Below are 16,134 nucleotides of genomic sequence, written 5' to 3'. Positions count from 1 at the left end.
ACTATCTTGACATCGTCTTCAAGCCCAGATCATTCCATGAGGTCAGAGGGACGTCTGCACTGAAAACAGAAATAATACTTAGTGACAGCTGGCCCAGGTCTGGATGGCCACACCAATACTCTCTCTGTCCTTCCATATTTCTGTAGAAGCCAGACAATCTCCCCCAAAAGTGTCAGCAGCAGTCAGGTTTGAGAAGAGGCAAGACAATGCCAGATAAACAGATAAATAATTGTAACTCTTACTGATGTTAAAAATACAATGAACATGTTGGCTTATTGTGTTTTCATTTTTAAAAGACATTTATTTATTTTTTAATGGGCAGGAAAGAGATATGCTGGCCTTTGCCATAAGCATTCAATGGATTGTGTAATTGCAGGTGGGGTTCTTGCCCCCTCCCACCTCATGATAAAAGTTCCAGAGTCATCCATACGCTATTGATCTGTAATCCCAGCTCAGGGAGAGCAGGGAGAGCTTGGTGCTCCCACATAAAGATAAAATTGAGTCAGAAAAAAAAAAAAAATCCCAAATCCTTCACGTACTTCTGATCCTCACTGTTTACTTTCTCTTTTGCTTCTGTCAACATTTGTGCTGAAGAATTTTTACAGGTAAATAAAAAGAAGCAATCGGAAGTGGTAAGTAAGTGTGCTTCTGTAATACATGTCGACGTGACAGAGGTTATTCTCTGGGGATTTTGCAAGATGAAATTATAAGCGAACTTACTACTTATTTGGGAGGAGAGAAGATGCAAGCAGAACACGAGCCACAAAAGAAGGCTTGGTTGTTCGGGTTGGTTTCTATGATTTGCATTTTAGTTTTCAGCTCCCAATACTCATCCTCAGCCCTAGAGACAATTACACGACTCTTCTTGAGAAAGACAGAAGTGAGACCTAGGAATGTCCACTTCGTTTGTTTCGTTTTGTCTTAAGAAAGGCAGACCTTCGTATGCAGTGCTGCATTTGGAGGTGTCTGGAGTCTTGAAAGCTTCGCTACCCTATGTTCTCCTACAAATGGACCCTGAGACCTTGTTTGGAGGTTCTAGCAGGGGTGCGCAGCTCCTGGTATACCCTTGACCAATGAATGGTCCTCCTCTAGGGGAAAGTCATCCTGTGTGACCAGGCTGTGCAGCTTCGGGAGGGATGCCAAGGACCAGTGAGGGAGGAAGGGGACACTTGGCTATTCAGCCAGATCAGCCAAATCAACCTGGTCATCAATGGGGTGACAGATGTCGCAGCCAGATCACCTTCAGATCCTAAGGAATACTCACTTTAATGTCTGCACTTGTACAATAGCTGGACACACGTCGCCCATAGAGAGTAGAGCGCAGTCACCACCAGCTGTACTCACATGAAGAGGAGACTTGGCATTGCCTGGTATCCATCTCCTTCTTCTTACCACCAGCGTAAAGCCTTCAGGATCTGAATCTACCAACCCCTAAGTAACCTTGGAGTTGAAGTTTATCAACTTGGGAGAAAGGGTTCCATTCTAAAACCCAAGCAAGGGGTATTATACATCCTTACGATCTTCACATGCAGTTCCGAATGCAACATTGTAAGAAATGACTTTTTTCGATGATCAGACTATCATTGGACTCGTGTCTTTACCTGGCATTTAATGACTTCTGACACTACACTACCTCTTGCACTTGTTCACTGAGAAACAAAGTAAAATGCCCCCTGCTCTAGCAGGATAACCCATACTGGGAGAAACACATGTACATCAATGAGAATCCAAGATGTGAGCTGAGAATCACTACAGGTAAGATATAGCAAATACTATGGAAGTGTGGAGAAGCACTTGATGTTGTAAAACTGGGGGGGACCACAAAAGGTATTGGACCTTTTCAATTATAACCATAGACTTAAGTGATTTCAAAGATTGGAAAGAAGGCATTCCCGATTTGAGATTAGTGACAGAACGTTTCAGGTGTGCAAAAGCACTTTGAGTGTTAGGAAATTACAGGTGTGTCTGTTGGTATTGCTGGTGAATTTTATGTGTCAACCTGACTAATCCACAGTGCCCAGATTTTGTTCCAATTCCATGCTGATAAAGGCATATTTCAGATGAGATTAACATTTATCAGTAGGCTTTGAGTCCAGCAGATTACCTTCATCATATGGGTGGGCCTCGTTCCATCAGTTGGAGGTCTTAAGGGAAGAAGAACAGAGATCCCCTAAGGAAGAGGGAATTCTGCCTTAAACTGTCCTCGGAGTCCAGCTGTGAGATCAGCTCTTCTCTGAATCTCCACTTCCAACCCTACCGTGCAGATTCTGGATTTACCAGCCTCCACAACTGCATGAGCCAATTCCTAAAAATCTCCTCTCTCCCTCTCTCTCCCCCGCTCTCCACCATCTCCTCTCCCGCCTCCCCACCCCCTAACCCCATCTATTTCTATATCTGCTCTGCTTCTCTGGAGGACTAATAGAGTGAGAAAGTTTCAAGTGAAAATGAGAACATTGTGGAGGAGGAACGTGGACAGTATGCTAAGGCTCTATCATGTGTTGCCCGAGATTCTAGTATACGGAGCCTACTCTTTATTATTTGTCATAGTAAAGCCACTCAGATTTTTAAGTAGAGGATGCGGGGTGATGCGTCATCAATACTGCTACTATAAAGGGTGATTCCGAAGCTTTGTTAGCTAGGAAGAGTAGTAACAGTTTGGTTATTGATACATTATTAGTAACGGTGGGGTTGGTTGGAGACCCCGAAAAGGGTATTTGCAATTGTGAGGGAAAGTTGGCACAGTCATTTCCGAAGTGAGAGGCCTCGAGTAATACTGTGCAGATCACAATCATTTAATGGCAGCACATCAGCGGAATTTAGGATTTTGGATGACGCAGAAGGGACACACTGTGAAGGTATTACTGACTTCCATTCCACTATTGGAGTCCACGTGTTTGCCACCTGGACTGTTCCAACTCACCCAGTAGCAGGAACTCGGCATCCTGAAATTTCCGTCAAGGTGTTTCTCACCTGAACCTAAAACCAGTTAGAACAAGCTGTAGCTTCTACCTTTCTGCATTCTTTTTTTTTTCTTCTTCTATTTTTCGGCGATTCAACTTCTTCACTTTCAAATTCTTGCTCAAAAGCCCCCCCTGGAGAAGCCAGATGTACTACTGCCTCGCTTCAAAAACCTCACAGGTGTGTGTCAAGAATGTTACCTGGGGATGCTCTCCACTTAGAATTCTTTAGGAGAACCAAAGTGACATGAAGGCACAAGCAGGGTCAGGAGAGACCCTTCCTCAGTCATTACCCCCACCCCCATCATTGGAGGACACAAGAGAAGAATTCAAAAAATCCCTCGGAGGGCGCCTGGGTGGCTCAGTTGGCTAAGAGTCCGACGTCAGCTCAGGTCATGATGTCACGGTTCATGAGTTTGAGCCCCGCGTCGGGATCTCTGCTCCCAGCTCAGAGCACGTTGGATCCTCTGTCCTCCTCTCCTTCTGCCCTTCTCTTGCTTGTTCTCTCTCTCTCTGTCAAGAATAAATAAACATTGAAGAAAAAAAGTCCTTTGTGAAAAGAGTTTGTCAACCTCTCTTACTCTTATCTGTCTTTAAGATGTTCAACACTATCCTTTATAGTTTCTTGTGATAGAGCTCTCCTCATTAAAGTTATTCCCATTAGAGTTTGAATGATAAACATTCTCTTTCTGTTCATCCAGTAGCTGCTTTCTAATGTTTTGAGTGACATATTGAAAAAAAACATTTTTATCAGCATATAGATAAAAATCGCACTTCTGTCCTAAAAGAATAAACAATATGCATTCAGGCATTTTTAAACAAAGAGTATTCATGGAAGACATTTTAACATGACATAGAAAAAAAAAAACAAAGGAAAGAACTTAAAATTTGTAACAGTAGCAGAGTTTTCTGAACAAAATATATGCTCCAATTAAATTGAAAAGGTAATTAAAATGCTTCTACCTTTTATGATGGATAATCATACATCCCGATAATAATTTTCTAAAATAATGGGGTGGAAAATCATTTCCAAGAAGTATTTAGTGGGAAATGCAGGACATAAAATGGTACATGTTATTTAATTACAAATATGCACATATGTATTTTCATATATTTCATGGAAAATTAAATATTTCCTTCTATTATAAGTAAAAAGGTTGAACTAAATATACCAAATGAAGTAATGATGATCTCTCTTCGGTGAGATATTTTTTGTTTGTTTGTTTGCCTAGCTTTCAGCTTGCACATTGATCACATAATACTTTTACAGTCAGAAAAACACAACGAATGTAATTTTGGGAAAGGCCAAGTTAAGAGACATAGTGGAAGGGTAGTTATTCTGAGTGATTGTCCTTGTTACATTAATATAAGAATCATTTAAACCAAAAAATGGATAGTTCGTGTTTAATAGTTTGCACGTTACTCATGATCTCCTTCTTTGTGGTGTCTCTACTAAGGATTCAAGATATACCAAACAAGTTCACCATCATTATGCCATGAGAGACTCAGTGGACCACGGTGGAGTCAGGCAGGTGTATGTTAAAACTGTACCTGGTGTTGCCACTGACATTACCAATGAACTTGACAAGACTTGTACCCTCTCTGCATCTCAGTTTTTTCGTCTTTGAAACAGAGAAGTAATACTGACCTTGTAACATTTTGAAAAAAAGTAAAATATAAAATAGTAAATATAAAGACAACAGCTCATTATCTGGCACATAGTTTCAATTAATGGTGGTGTGAAAAGTAGTTGATGTCAATATTCTTTCTTCTATAAAATTAACTTGCTATTAGGAAGCCATTCTGCAAGAAAGGGGAGGTAAAATTTCAGGTAAAAATCATAATGATCATCATCAAAATATCAATAGAGATAATGTTAACTTCAGTCAATAATAAACTAATTATTTTAGGGGATGATATCTGAGACAAAAAATATAAACACTCAAATGTTTTTCCATATTGAGATGCTGTGCATACAACACAGGGGGTCAGAATTTTTGCTTGGCACAAGAGATTAATAATAATAACAACAACATGGGGCACCTGGGTGGCTCAGTCAGTTGGGTGTCCGACCTCGTCTCAGGTCATGATCTCACAGCTCGTGGGTTCGAGCCCAGGTCGGGCTCTGTGCTGACAGCTCAGAGCCTGGAGCCTGCTTCGGACTCTGTGTCTCCCTCTCTCTCTTCCCCTCCCCTGCTCACATTCTGTCTCTCATTCTATCAAAATTAAATAAACATAAAAAATTAAAAAAAATAAATAATAATAACAACAAAAATAATAATAAATGGAACCAGATGCTTACAAGTAAATAAACCTCTGATAGAGCACCTGGTTGGCTCAGTTGGTTCAGCTTCTGACTCTGGACTTTGGCCCAGGTCATGATCCAGGACTGTCGGAACAAGCCCTGCCTTTGGCTCTACACTGAGTGTGGAGTCTGCATAAGAATCTCCCTCTCTCTCCCCCTCTCTCTCTCCCTTAGCCTCTCCCCACTGCTCACACAGTCTCTCCCTAAATTAAAAATAAATAATTAATTAATTAAATATTCTCTGATATTGGTAATTTATTTGGATAAATAATTAGTTACATATGCCTAAAAAAATAGAAGATTTATTTTTTACTTTTTTAAAAAATTTTAGTTTTAGAGAGGGCCAGGAGGGGGAGAAGGGCAGAGGAGAGGAAGAAAGAGAGAAAGAAAGAGAGAGAAGAAGAAGAATCTTAAGCAGGCTCCACACTCAGCATGGAGCCCCACATGGGGCTTGATCCCATGACCCTGGGATCATGACCTGAGCCAAAACCAAGAGTCAGGCACTCAACCGACTGAGCTGCCCAGGCGCCCCAAGAATGAAGCTTGTAAAATATTAGTAACTCAAATCTCATGCAATGAAATGAAATAAAACACAAGTGTGACCACTAATCAGAAACTATTTCACGAGAATGCCCGAAGGTGGTCGGTGGTTCCAACATTATACTGTGCATTACCATGTGTCGGGAGGCAAGAAGTGTCAGGTGTTAGGTCATTGCCCGGTGGGCATGGGGTGTAGCTGGAGCTAAGGCGACAAGAGAGAAAGTATTGGTTGCTCAATCTTTGTGATTCTATCTATGCTCATATTAATTAATGTCTTATCAAGTGGTAACAGACTATAATTATTTCTGTTATCTCTTATTTTCCTCCCAGCACTATTAAATAATTATTTTAGAAAATGACATCCAAGACAAAAAATATAAACACTCAAAAAAATGATTTTCAAAGCAATGAAATAAATAATGTGCACATAAGGGAGTAAGGAAACATTTATTTAAAACACTGCGTCACAATACAAAACTAGACCCTAATCTCCGTTTTGCAAATAGGAAGCTGAGTTTCAGAGAAAGAGAATCTGTTCAAAGTTCTGCAGCTACTTGGTGGCAGAGAGAGAATTCTAACCCTCATTACAAAGTGTACTTATACTAAAGTGTAAATTCCCCAGATCCTGCTATGTGCATTGCTGACAGTTGTGGACACACAGCTTTGCATTTACAAACACATGCGAGTGGATAAGCAGAAGTATTTAGCAGTGTCCTAATCGGTTGAACCTGCCAATTGGTTGCAAAATGTTAACATGCCCCTAAACATCTTTGGTCTCGGTTTTATTAAGTATCTCATAAACTACATTGCAAAAAAAGCTAAAGTTATCTCCAAACCCAATTAAACAATGGCAGCCATTTCCTTATCCATATAATCTTCTTAAACTTTTCCATGCGTAAAGCAAATTCGCACAGAATATCAAGAGTAGATAATATTTGCAAATAATAATTTCCAGCCTTTTGGGATTTCCTTAGAATCCAGTGAATCATCCACAGTCACACACAGGGACAATCTGTGCTTTCTACGGGCATATTAACATTGCATGAATAGAACCAAGAGTTCTATTGGATACATCCAATTTTTTCTTTCTGGATGATGGAAATTATTTCACGGGAAAAATTGAAAAGGGAAAGTGAATGATAGCTTTTAAAATCCACACTGAAGCTATGTCCAATTGTTTCACTTCCTAATTATATATTTGAGCTCAGTGAAAAAATTAAATATAATATAAATATAAATATAAATATAAATATATATTGATTCTTCTCAGATTCCTTGGTATTGGTGTTTCCTTATGCACATATCCCTGCCTCTCATCTTCCTGAAACACAAATGTGATAATGTGAAGAGATTATATAGATCTTTTCTTTCAAGAGAAAGTAATAACGTAGGCCACAATTATTTGGGTTTTATCTTACTTAAAGAATAGCACAGTGGTAAGAAGCGTGGCTTCTGGAGTCAAATTGTCTGTTTGAATACTGTTCTGCAATTTACCAGCTAGGGAACCTCAGGCAGGTTATTTATTCCCTTGTTTCTTTAGTTTTTCTGGTCTGTGAAATGGTGATAAAATGCTGTGAGGATCAAAAGTCAACATTGTATATGTTTAAACACTTGGACTTTCATCTTGGACCATGACAATGCATTTGATGTCATATCAACACCCTTGCTGAGAGCAGCTATAAAAAGCTGGATAAAATTAATTTAAAAACCATTGGAATGTGTCAGAAAGCAATAAAGGCCGTCAGGGCTCGAGACGCCAAGATCCCAAATAGAAGGGAGACCCACTGAGGTGAAAAAGACCTTCTACACAGCTTTTTAGCACTTAGGGGTTTGCTGGTTCTCAGCACAGAACACAGAAAGCGGGAAGAAAGGATGTCCTGTGGTGTGCAGTCATCTCTTTGGGCTGGGGAGGTGAGGACTGCTGTTCAGAGCGATCCACGTGGCCAGGGCACAAGAGGCCAAGATGACAGCAGAATGGGAAACCCACAGAGAAGTGAGCAGCTATTCTAAAATCAATTCAGACTTGAAGTATTTGAAAACTCCTAAGATGACATGTAAAAAGAAATGAAAAAAAATATATATATATAGAAGAGATGCTCAGAAAAGAAGCAGAAAGCTAAATAAACATCTAAGCCAAATTTCGACAGTCTGATGATGCTAGGAAAATGAAAATTCGAGTTTAGGGCTGCCAGGGAGGGGAGGGAGTTCAGGATTTTAACTGAAACTTCTAGAAGGCTGTACTCTCAGAGTATGGACAAACCAGAAATAGCAAGCTTCAGCTACGTCATGGTTTTTTGCCACACTCTATTTGAATATTAGGAAAAGCGTGTCCCTTGAGGGAGAACACCTACCAGTTTTCACATACAGTGTTCAAGATTCAATTTAAAAAAAATAACGGTCATGCCAAAAAATAGAAACAAAAGCTGAACGCTAATAAAAAAACATATAGACGTAGAAACAGCATTGAAGGTGATCCACACATTGTGAATATCAGATATAAACTTTCAAATATTGGTAAGTAATGCTTTCAAAAGTAGATGAATTTGGAGAATTTTGCTTCAAAGCTGCAAATTCTTTTTGAAAGTGGAATTTCTGTAACTAAAGAATTCAATGGCGAAGTAAGAATTCCACTGATAGTCTTAATAAGAGAAGAGGTAGGACTAGAGAGAGAATTAGCAAAACAGAGAACACAGACGTCTGAGTTTACTGGGCTTGCCATAATAAAATCCCGCGCATGGTGGGAAGTAAACAACACATTTATTTTTTCATGGTTCTGAGCTACAAGTCCACTGCCAAGGTGTCAGAAGGTTTTTTCTCCTCTGGGTCTTTCTCCTTGGTTTACTGATGTGACCTTCTTGTTATGGACCCACAGACATATGCCATGTGTGTGCACGCCCCACTGGGGCCTGTTTGTGTGTCCAAACGTCCTCTTCCTACAAGGACATGTGTCAGATTAGCTGAGCGCCCACCCTAATGGTCTCATTTTAACTTAATCACTTCTCAAAAGACCCTACAGCCAGATATAGTCATGTACCGAGGTTACAGGGTTATGGCTTCGACATACGAATTTTGAGGGCACACAACTCAGCACATAACAATAGATTAATTGCAAATATCTAGGTTGAAGTAAAAAGAAACCAAACAAGGTAAAAAAAAAAAAAAGAATAAATAAATAAATAAAAGAAGCATAAGAGACCCATGGGACGTGGTGAAAGGCAGCCACTCTTAAAACGAGGCCTCGAGGAAAAGGTGGGAGAGTTGTGGCAGGAGCAGCATCTGATGACATCATGACTAACGCAACTTTGAAACTTAGATATGATGCTGCTGTTACATGAATTTCTAAACTGTTCCAGCCAGATAAATTCAAAGCAAACACCTCTGGCTGTATCACAGGAAAACCGCTCAGAATTAAAGAAAAAGAGAACGTTGTAAAAGCAGTCAAGGTGAGCGTGTGTGTGCGCGTGCACACACGCACATGCACACATCCACATGATACGTTCACAGGAATAACAGCAAGAGTAGAAGCTAAGTTTTCCACACAAAAGGTATAAGCCAGAAGAATATGGCATACCAAAATGTATACCAAAGTTGTTATGAAGTGTGTATTCTGTTTTTAGCTTCTGAAAGATGTTATAAAATACTGGGAGGTTTATTAAATTGACTGTAGATATTATGGTACATAATGGATAGATTATAGATAGAGGATAGATAGATAGATGATAGATATATAGATGATAGATAGATAGATAGATAGATGATAGATATATAGATGATAGATAGATAGATAGATAGATTGATAGATAAGAGATAGCATAAGAGATAGAGATAGAGATGATAGAGATAGAGAGAGAGAGAGTGAGAGAGAGAGAGAGAAATAGAGATAGAGATGGGGGGAAGTTGATACATACATAGATACAGGGAGAGTAGGATGTCACCAAGTGGTGGTATTTTATGGACAAAAGAGATCTTTAACAGGTGAAATAATATACACTCTAATTGTCACACTTGAACAAAAGAGAAGATCCTATATTTGTATAAAAGTTCTAGAACAATTATTTTAAGAATGCCAAAAGACATTCAAGAAAAGAGCACTTAGTAGTTTGAAAATAGGAAGCCCTTTTCTTAATATCAGAAAGAGTACTTTCAAAAACATACAGGAAATGTCACACTTAGGGGGTGAAATACCAAATTTTTATCCTGAGAAAGGAAAGAAACTGGAGTCTACTCTGGCCCCTTCTATTATAATTTATACTACTAAGAGAAATAAATAAATGATGTAACCTTTGGAAAGGAGGAACAAAAAACCCAATTATTCCCAGAACCCGTGATTGGATATAACATAGACATACAAAAAAATCTACCCATTAACCATTAGAATAAGTTAATTTGGAAACACACTGGTCACAGGGTCAGTATACAAAAACCAAAAACGTTATTATTGTAGATTGGACACATATGATTAAAATTCCAAAGAAAAATTCCATTTACAGTAACACTTAAATATACATCAAATAACTATAAGTAAATAAAACGAGATATATGTGAGATCTGTAGGCCGGAACATATAAAACATTAGTGAATGTTCTGGTAGAACTGAATAAATTCTTTCCAGAGCAACAACCTTACAGATAACGAACAAATGCTGGGGAGGTGAGTCTGAAATCACATGAATGGAACAAACACAGATTTTAAGTGGGAGACGTCAGGTACAAGAGCACAGCATGACATCAGTTTCCTGTATTTTAAAGGACTTTAGCCGGGCGCAGGCTACAATCAGCAACAAGCAGAACAACCATGGAGGACGAGAGGACCGTGTTTTGGTCTCTCTTTGCTTTAAAGCCATTATACGACATTCACTTTTAGAATCACCATGTCCTGCCGATGAATCAGGCATTTTATCATCATGAAATGCCTTCCCCCCAGCCCCCGGCAGTACTCATTTTGTTGAAAACTACCTTGGCTTATATTATTACAGCATCCTTTGGGGAAGTGTGACAAGGAGGGGTCATGAGGGGGTGTCTGGGTTGCGGGAATCTTCTGTTTCATGATCTGGCCACCGGTCACATGCGGGTGTTCCATATGAAAATTCATCAAGCTATACCCTTATAAGCATGCATTTTGGGGGGCCTCTGGGTTACTCAGTAGGGTAAACGTCCAACCTTTGCTTTCTGCTCAGGTCATGATCTCACAGTTGGCGAGTTCGAACTCTGCATCAGGCTCTGTGCTGGCAGTGCAGATCTTACTTGGGATTCTCTCTCTCTCCCTCTCTCTTTGTCCCTCCCTTGCTCATGGTCTCTCTCTCTCTCTCTCTCTCTCAAAATAAATAAATAAAACTCAAAACAAATAAAATAACTTTAAAAACATGCACTTTTCTGTATGCATTTTTATGTTTCAATAATGTTTTTAAAATGTTTCTAGTTAGACAAATAGTTTTTTGAAAGTGCTTAGAGTTGGAAATGGCAGAACCCATAGAATAATAGATCCACTGAATTTTGAATGCCGTGGTTGCCTTAGAGAACCCACAGTTCCAGGGCCTCATCTTGTGGCTAAAGTAGATAAGGCCCAGGAGGAAGCAGGGCTGTGTGTAGGACAGAGCCTGGAGCCCAGGTCCCCCACCCAGGCTAGAGTTCACAGTATTTTGTTGTTGGTCATCCCTGCCATCCATATCTTCCAATTACCCCAGCACTCCTGGAGGGTGTGAAAGGAAGTAGCTCGTGTATCCTTTGGTTTTGGATAAAGTAGGCAACAGAGAACAAAGCTTCTCTCCTTCATTTGTCCTCTGAGTTAGCAATGGCCTCAATTACGTCCTTGTTCTGTTTTCAGAAGGGTTTTCTGTGAAGTCAGTCTCTCCTAGGCAGAGCGGATTTGCACGGTCAGGAAAGCACTGAGCATGAAGGAGGGGTTGAAGATCTTCTCAAGTAAAAAAACACATTGATCACATACAATTCTTACCGACAAAGACTGAAGAATAATCTCTAAAGAGTCTGCCAACTCTGGTGGTATTTGCTGGGTCATGAGTTAGAGAACAGGCACAGAAACCTTTGCAAAACACAACACGGAGGCGCCTGGGTAGTTCAGTCGGTTGAACATCCAACTCTTGATCTTGGCTCAGGTCATGATCTCATGGTTTGTGAGTTTGAGCCCCATGTCGAGCCCCACATCAGGCTCTGCACTGATAGTGTGAAACCTGCTTGGGATTCTCTCTCCTCCCTCTCTCTCTCTGCCCCTCCCCACTCATGTGCACATGCTCTCTCTCAAATTCATTAATAAACTTAAAAAAAAAGAAAAAGACAAAATTAAATTTAGGAAAGAACACTCAGGACTGAAACATCAGGGTGCTGAGAGAGGAGGCGGATGGTTAAGGTTTTAGAGGTGGAACCTCATCACCGGACCTTTGTGGTTTTTCAATGGGTTTTAATCATCATTCTCAAAAGTAAAGAGATGATGGTGAATGTCTTAGTGTTTTCAGGCTGCTATAACAAAGTGCCACAGACGGGATAGATTATAAACAACAGAAATTTATTTCTTATGGTTCTGGAGAAAGTACAAAATCAAGGTACCAGCATAGCTGGGGCTCTGGTGAAGGTCTTCTTCCGGGTTTTAGAGTGCTGGCTTCTCACTGTAGCCCCGAATGGTGGAAGGGATCTCTGTGGGGTCCCTTTTATCAGGCACTAATCCCATTCCTGAGAGCTCCACCCTCAAGACTGAAGAACTTCCCAAAGACCCCAGGTTCTAATATCACCATCTTTGGGGATTAGCACTTTCAACATATGAATTTGGGGGTGGAGAAAACATTCAGTCCATAGAAATTGATATTTTTGTGCAAGTCAGACACTTAGCATTTGATGTGTGATCACTATGTTAGGTAGTTAGGGTAGGAAAATGGATGAAGCATCAACCAGAACTCCTGGGCAACTATTCGTTTACCCAGTGGGTCGGATTGAATTTTGGCATCGATTGTGACACCAGCTGCTCCCTTCGGAGCCAGGAGGGGCAGCTGCTCGCATAGCACTACCTCAGCTCTCTCCCAAAGCCGCAGCGTTTCCGTGGGTGGCTACTATGGGGACAGGGCTAACAATAACTGCAGTCTGGCCATCAACTTCGGCAAATGCTTTTCCAACACCATCTCCAGAACAGAGGGTGTCAGGCATTGATATTAAATACACGGAGCCTGAGATGAAAGTTCACAAAGCAGGGATCACAACAGTTCTTGGTGAGAAAATGAAAGTTAGTCATCGGGCAAGGGAGAACACGATCTCAGGACAGGGCCGTGATCGAAGCCGGTGGATGTCCAAATCACAACACTAAAATTCAGTGCCAGGTTTGTAATCTGAGGAAAGATAAAGCTGGCACAGGTGAGCAGCTGAGGCAACAGTGGAAAACTGTCTTAACTGTTAGTGCCTGAAAAAATGATTTATTTTATAAAGAAATAGCCAGTAGCTCGATGTCAGAAGCAGGCAGCAAGACAGTGTCGGCAGTCTCAAGGTCCCGCTGCGCCCTACAAACCCAACCCCACTCACCATCTGTCTCAGTTGCTAAAAGACCATGGACTGGAGGGCTTAAACAACAAACACTTATTTTCTCACCATTCTGGAGGTGGGAAAGTCCAAAAGCAAGCTCCTGGCAGGGTTCCGTCTCTGGTGAAACCTCTCTTCCGGGTTCACGTGGCCATTTTCTCTCTTCCGGGTTCACCTTCTCATTCTCTCAATGGTGGAGAGACAGCTCTGATGTTACTTCCTCTTCTCATCAGGACACCAGTGCTGTAAGATCAGGGCTTCGCCCTTCTGACCTCATTTAACCTCAATCACCTCCTGCAAGGCCCCATCGCCAATATATTCACGTGGCTGGGGGTTAGGGCTTCAACATGTGAATTTGGTGGAACATGATTCAATCCATAGCATCATCTAACCGCTAACAAGTATTTCTCTAAACCAGTGCCCACCACACCTGTAAAAGCAGCTTCCTGCACCGCATTTCTCTTTGCCTGAAAAGAAGCTAGAGTGAATGCCAATTCTACAGGGATACCATCATAGTGACCAAAGGAAGCGTAAATCAGAAGGCTCTCAGAATCCATCTCAGGCAGAGTCTGGGTGTCCGTTTTTCACGTGTTGTTGTTGTCGTCGTCATTGTGCTGCGAAGCGCATCAGGGGCTTCTGATGGAGGTGGTCCATGGATCGTATTTTGAGAAGAGATTCTTTAAATATGTTGAAAGTCTGAGATCCGTCCATGTCAAAAGGCATTTTGGTAAGGCCCATTTGTCCACAGTAAGTACAAGAAAGTGAACCTTCTCTACTAATGGTTTAGGGTAAGCTTTCTGTGTGGGCAGTAGTCTGGAACCAAGAGGATCTGATTGGCCTAACAGGTAACATCATGAACGGTGCAAATGAATGACATGAAGTGTATGTGGCATGTTGGCCTTCAGCTTGAACCAAGCCTCTGATTTTCGGTGGGTGGAAATTCTTAAACAAAGGTCAAGGAATACCCTCCTTACTGCATCTCCCAGACTCCCTTGATAGCCAGGTTCTGGTTTCGCTTGCCAGTGGAAGGAACCGGCAGGACCTTAGAAAAGGGAGAAAGGAACAAAGATGATGGTGCTTCTGGGAGTACAAGAGGTGTGTGGGCTGCTGAGTTTCTGTGCAGCTGCAACGGCACCATTTCAGGGCCGTGGCGACAGCAGTGACATTGCCTCCAGAAGATCAGGGGTTAAAGAGAGCTAGGCTCTCACCAGGGATGACATTGGCTCCCACCTCTCTGGATGAGGTCCTCTTCTCCTGGGCTCCTCTAGAAGCCTCTCTGCCTCATGCATTCCCCCCAGCCCTTCTGACACCCGAGTGAGTGATTCCCTGCATTGCACCCCTCCCTGCTTGAAACACAGAGTGGTTCCCTGTTCCCCCGGGAACTGAGTGCTCCAGCTGGTAAATCATTAAACTCGAATTTTTTCAGCCACCCACTATGTGTTTCGGAAAACCCAGGAGATCAAAAGGGATATATAGGAAAAAATGTTATTCTCCTTTTTTTGATTTTTTTAAATTTATTTTTGAGAGAGAGAGACAGAGTACAAGTTGGGGGAGGGGCAGAGAGAAAGGGAGACACAGAACCCGAAGCAGGCTCCAGACTCTGAGCTGTCAGCACAGAGCCCAACACGGGGCTTGAACAGGTTAACCACGACATCATGACCTAAGCCAAAGTCCTACTCTTAACCAACTGAGCCACCCAGGTGCCCGTCTTCTTCTCTTTAAAAGAATCGGGGTGCCTGGGTGGCTCAGTTGATCAAGGGTCTGACTTCGGTTCAGGTCATGATCTCATAGTTCATGGGTTCAAGCCCCGTGTCAGGCTCTGTGCTGACAGCTCAGAGCCTGGAGCCTGTTTGGGATTCTGTGTCTCCTTCTCTCTCTGCCCCTCCCCTGTTCATGTTCCATCACTTTCTGTCTCAAAAATAAATAAAACATTTTTAAAAATTTTTTAAAAAGAATAATGTCATGCAGTCATCATTTTGCTGCTCATAAATTACTTTCCACAGGTGGTTTAATTCAATCCTCATGTTAATACTGGGGTTTAATTATTTTCAAATCACTATTTGCTGCATTGATAATAGAGAGGTAAATTATTTGTCCTGGGTCATATAAGAAATGGCAGAAACACAACTTGAACTCTGATCTTTCGACTCCAAGGACAGATCCATTTGTCTTAAAATTCCATCACTGTTTTAAAAGTAATGACTTAAAAAAGCTAATTCTTGAGGTCACTTGGGTGGCTCAGTGGGTTAAGCATCCAACTCCTGACTTCGGCTCAGGTCACGATCTTGCAGTTCATGAGTTTGAGCCCCACATCGGGCTCTGCTCTGTCAGCGCAGAGCCCGCTTGAGATTCTCTGTCTCCTCTCTCTCTGCCCCTCCTCACTCGTGCTCCCTCTCTCTCTCCTCCTCTCTCTCTCTTTCTCAAAAATAAAGAAACATGGTTCTCTACACATGGTTACAGCAGTTTATTGTTTGGGTATATTCAAGAGCAAATTCTTTCTCTGGGTTTTATTAGCACTTTCTTAAGATAGCTGAGAGTAAATACGACAAAAAAAATACAAGAGATTTCCTCCTAACCATCAAATTCTTATGCTTCCTCGACTCTAGTCAGTGATTCTTAATCGTTCATCTCAGTGATGTGTTCCTGGGGAAGATACAAAATTTTAATTATTTGGGATAATGAGAGACAGCATGTGGCCTCTACAGATAGTGTCCCAAGCTTGCAGAATTTTTTTACACAAGATCACACTTATGCTTTGTGACAGGTTACACCATTTCCCAAGATGATGCACCATCTGGCTGAGGGGGGAAATCAA

The sequence above is a fragment of the Lynx canadensis genome, chromosome C1 (assembly GCF_007474595.2).
Source record: "Lynx canadensis isolate LIC74 chromosome C1, mLynCan4.pri.v2, whole genome shotgun sequence".
NCBI classification, from domain to species: domain Eukaryota; kingdom Metazoa; phylum Chordata; class Mammalia; order Carnivora; family Felidae; genus Lynx; species Lynx canadensis.
Note: the sequence above shows the minus strand (reverse complement) of the source record.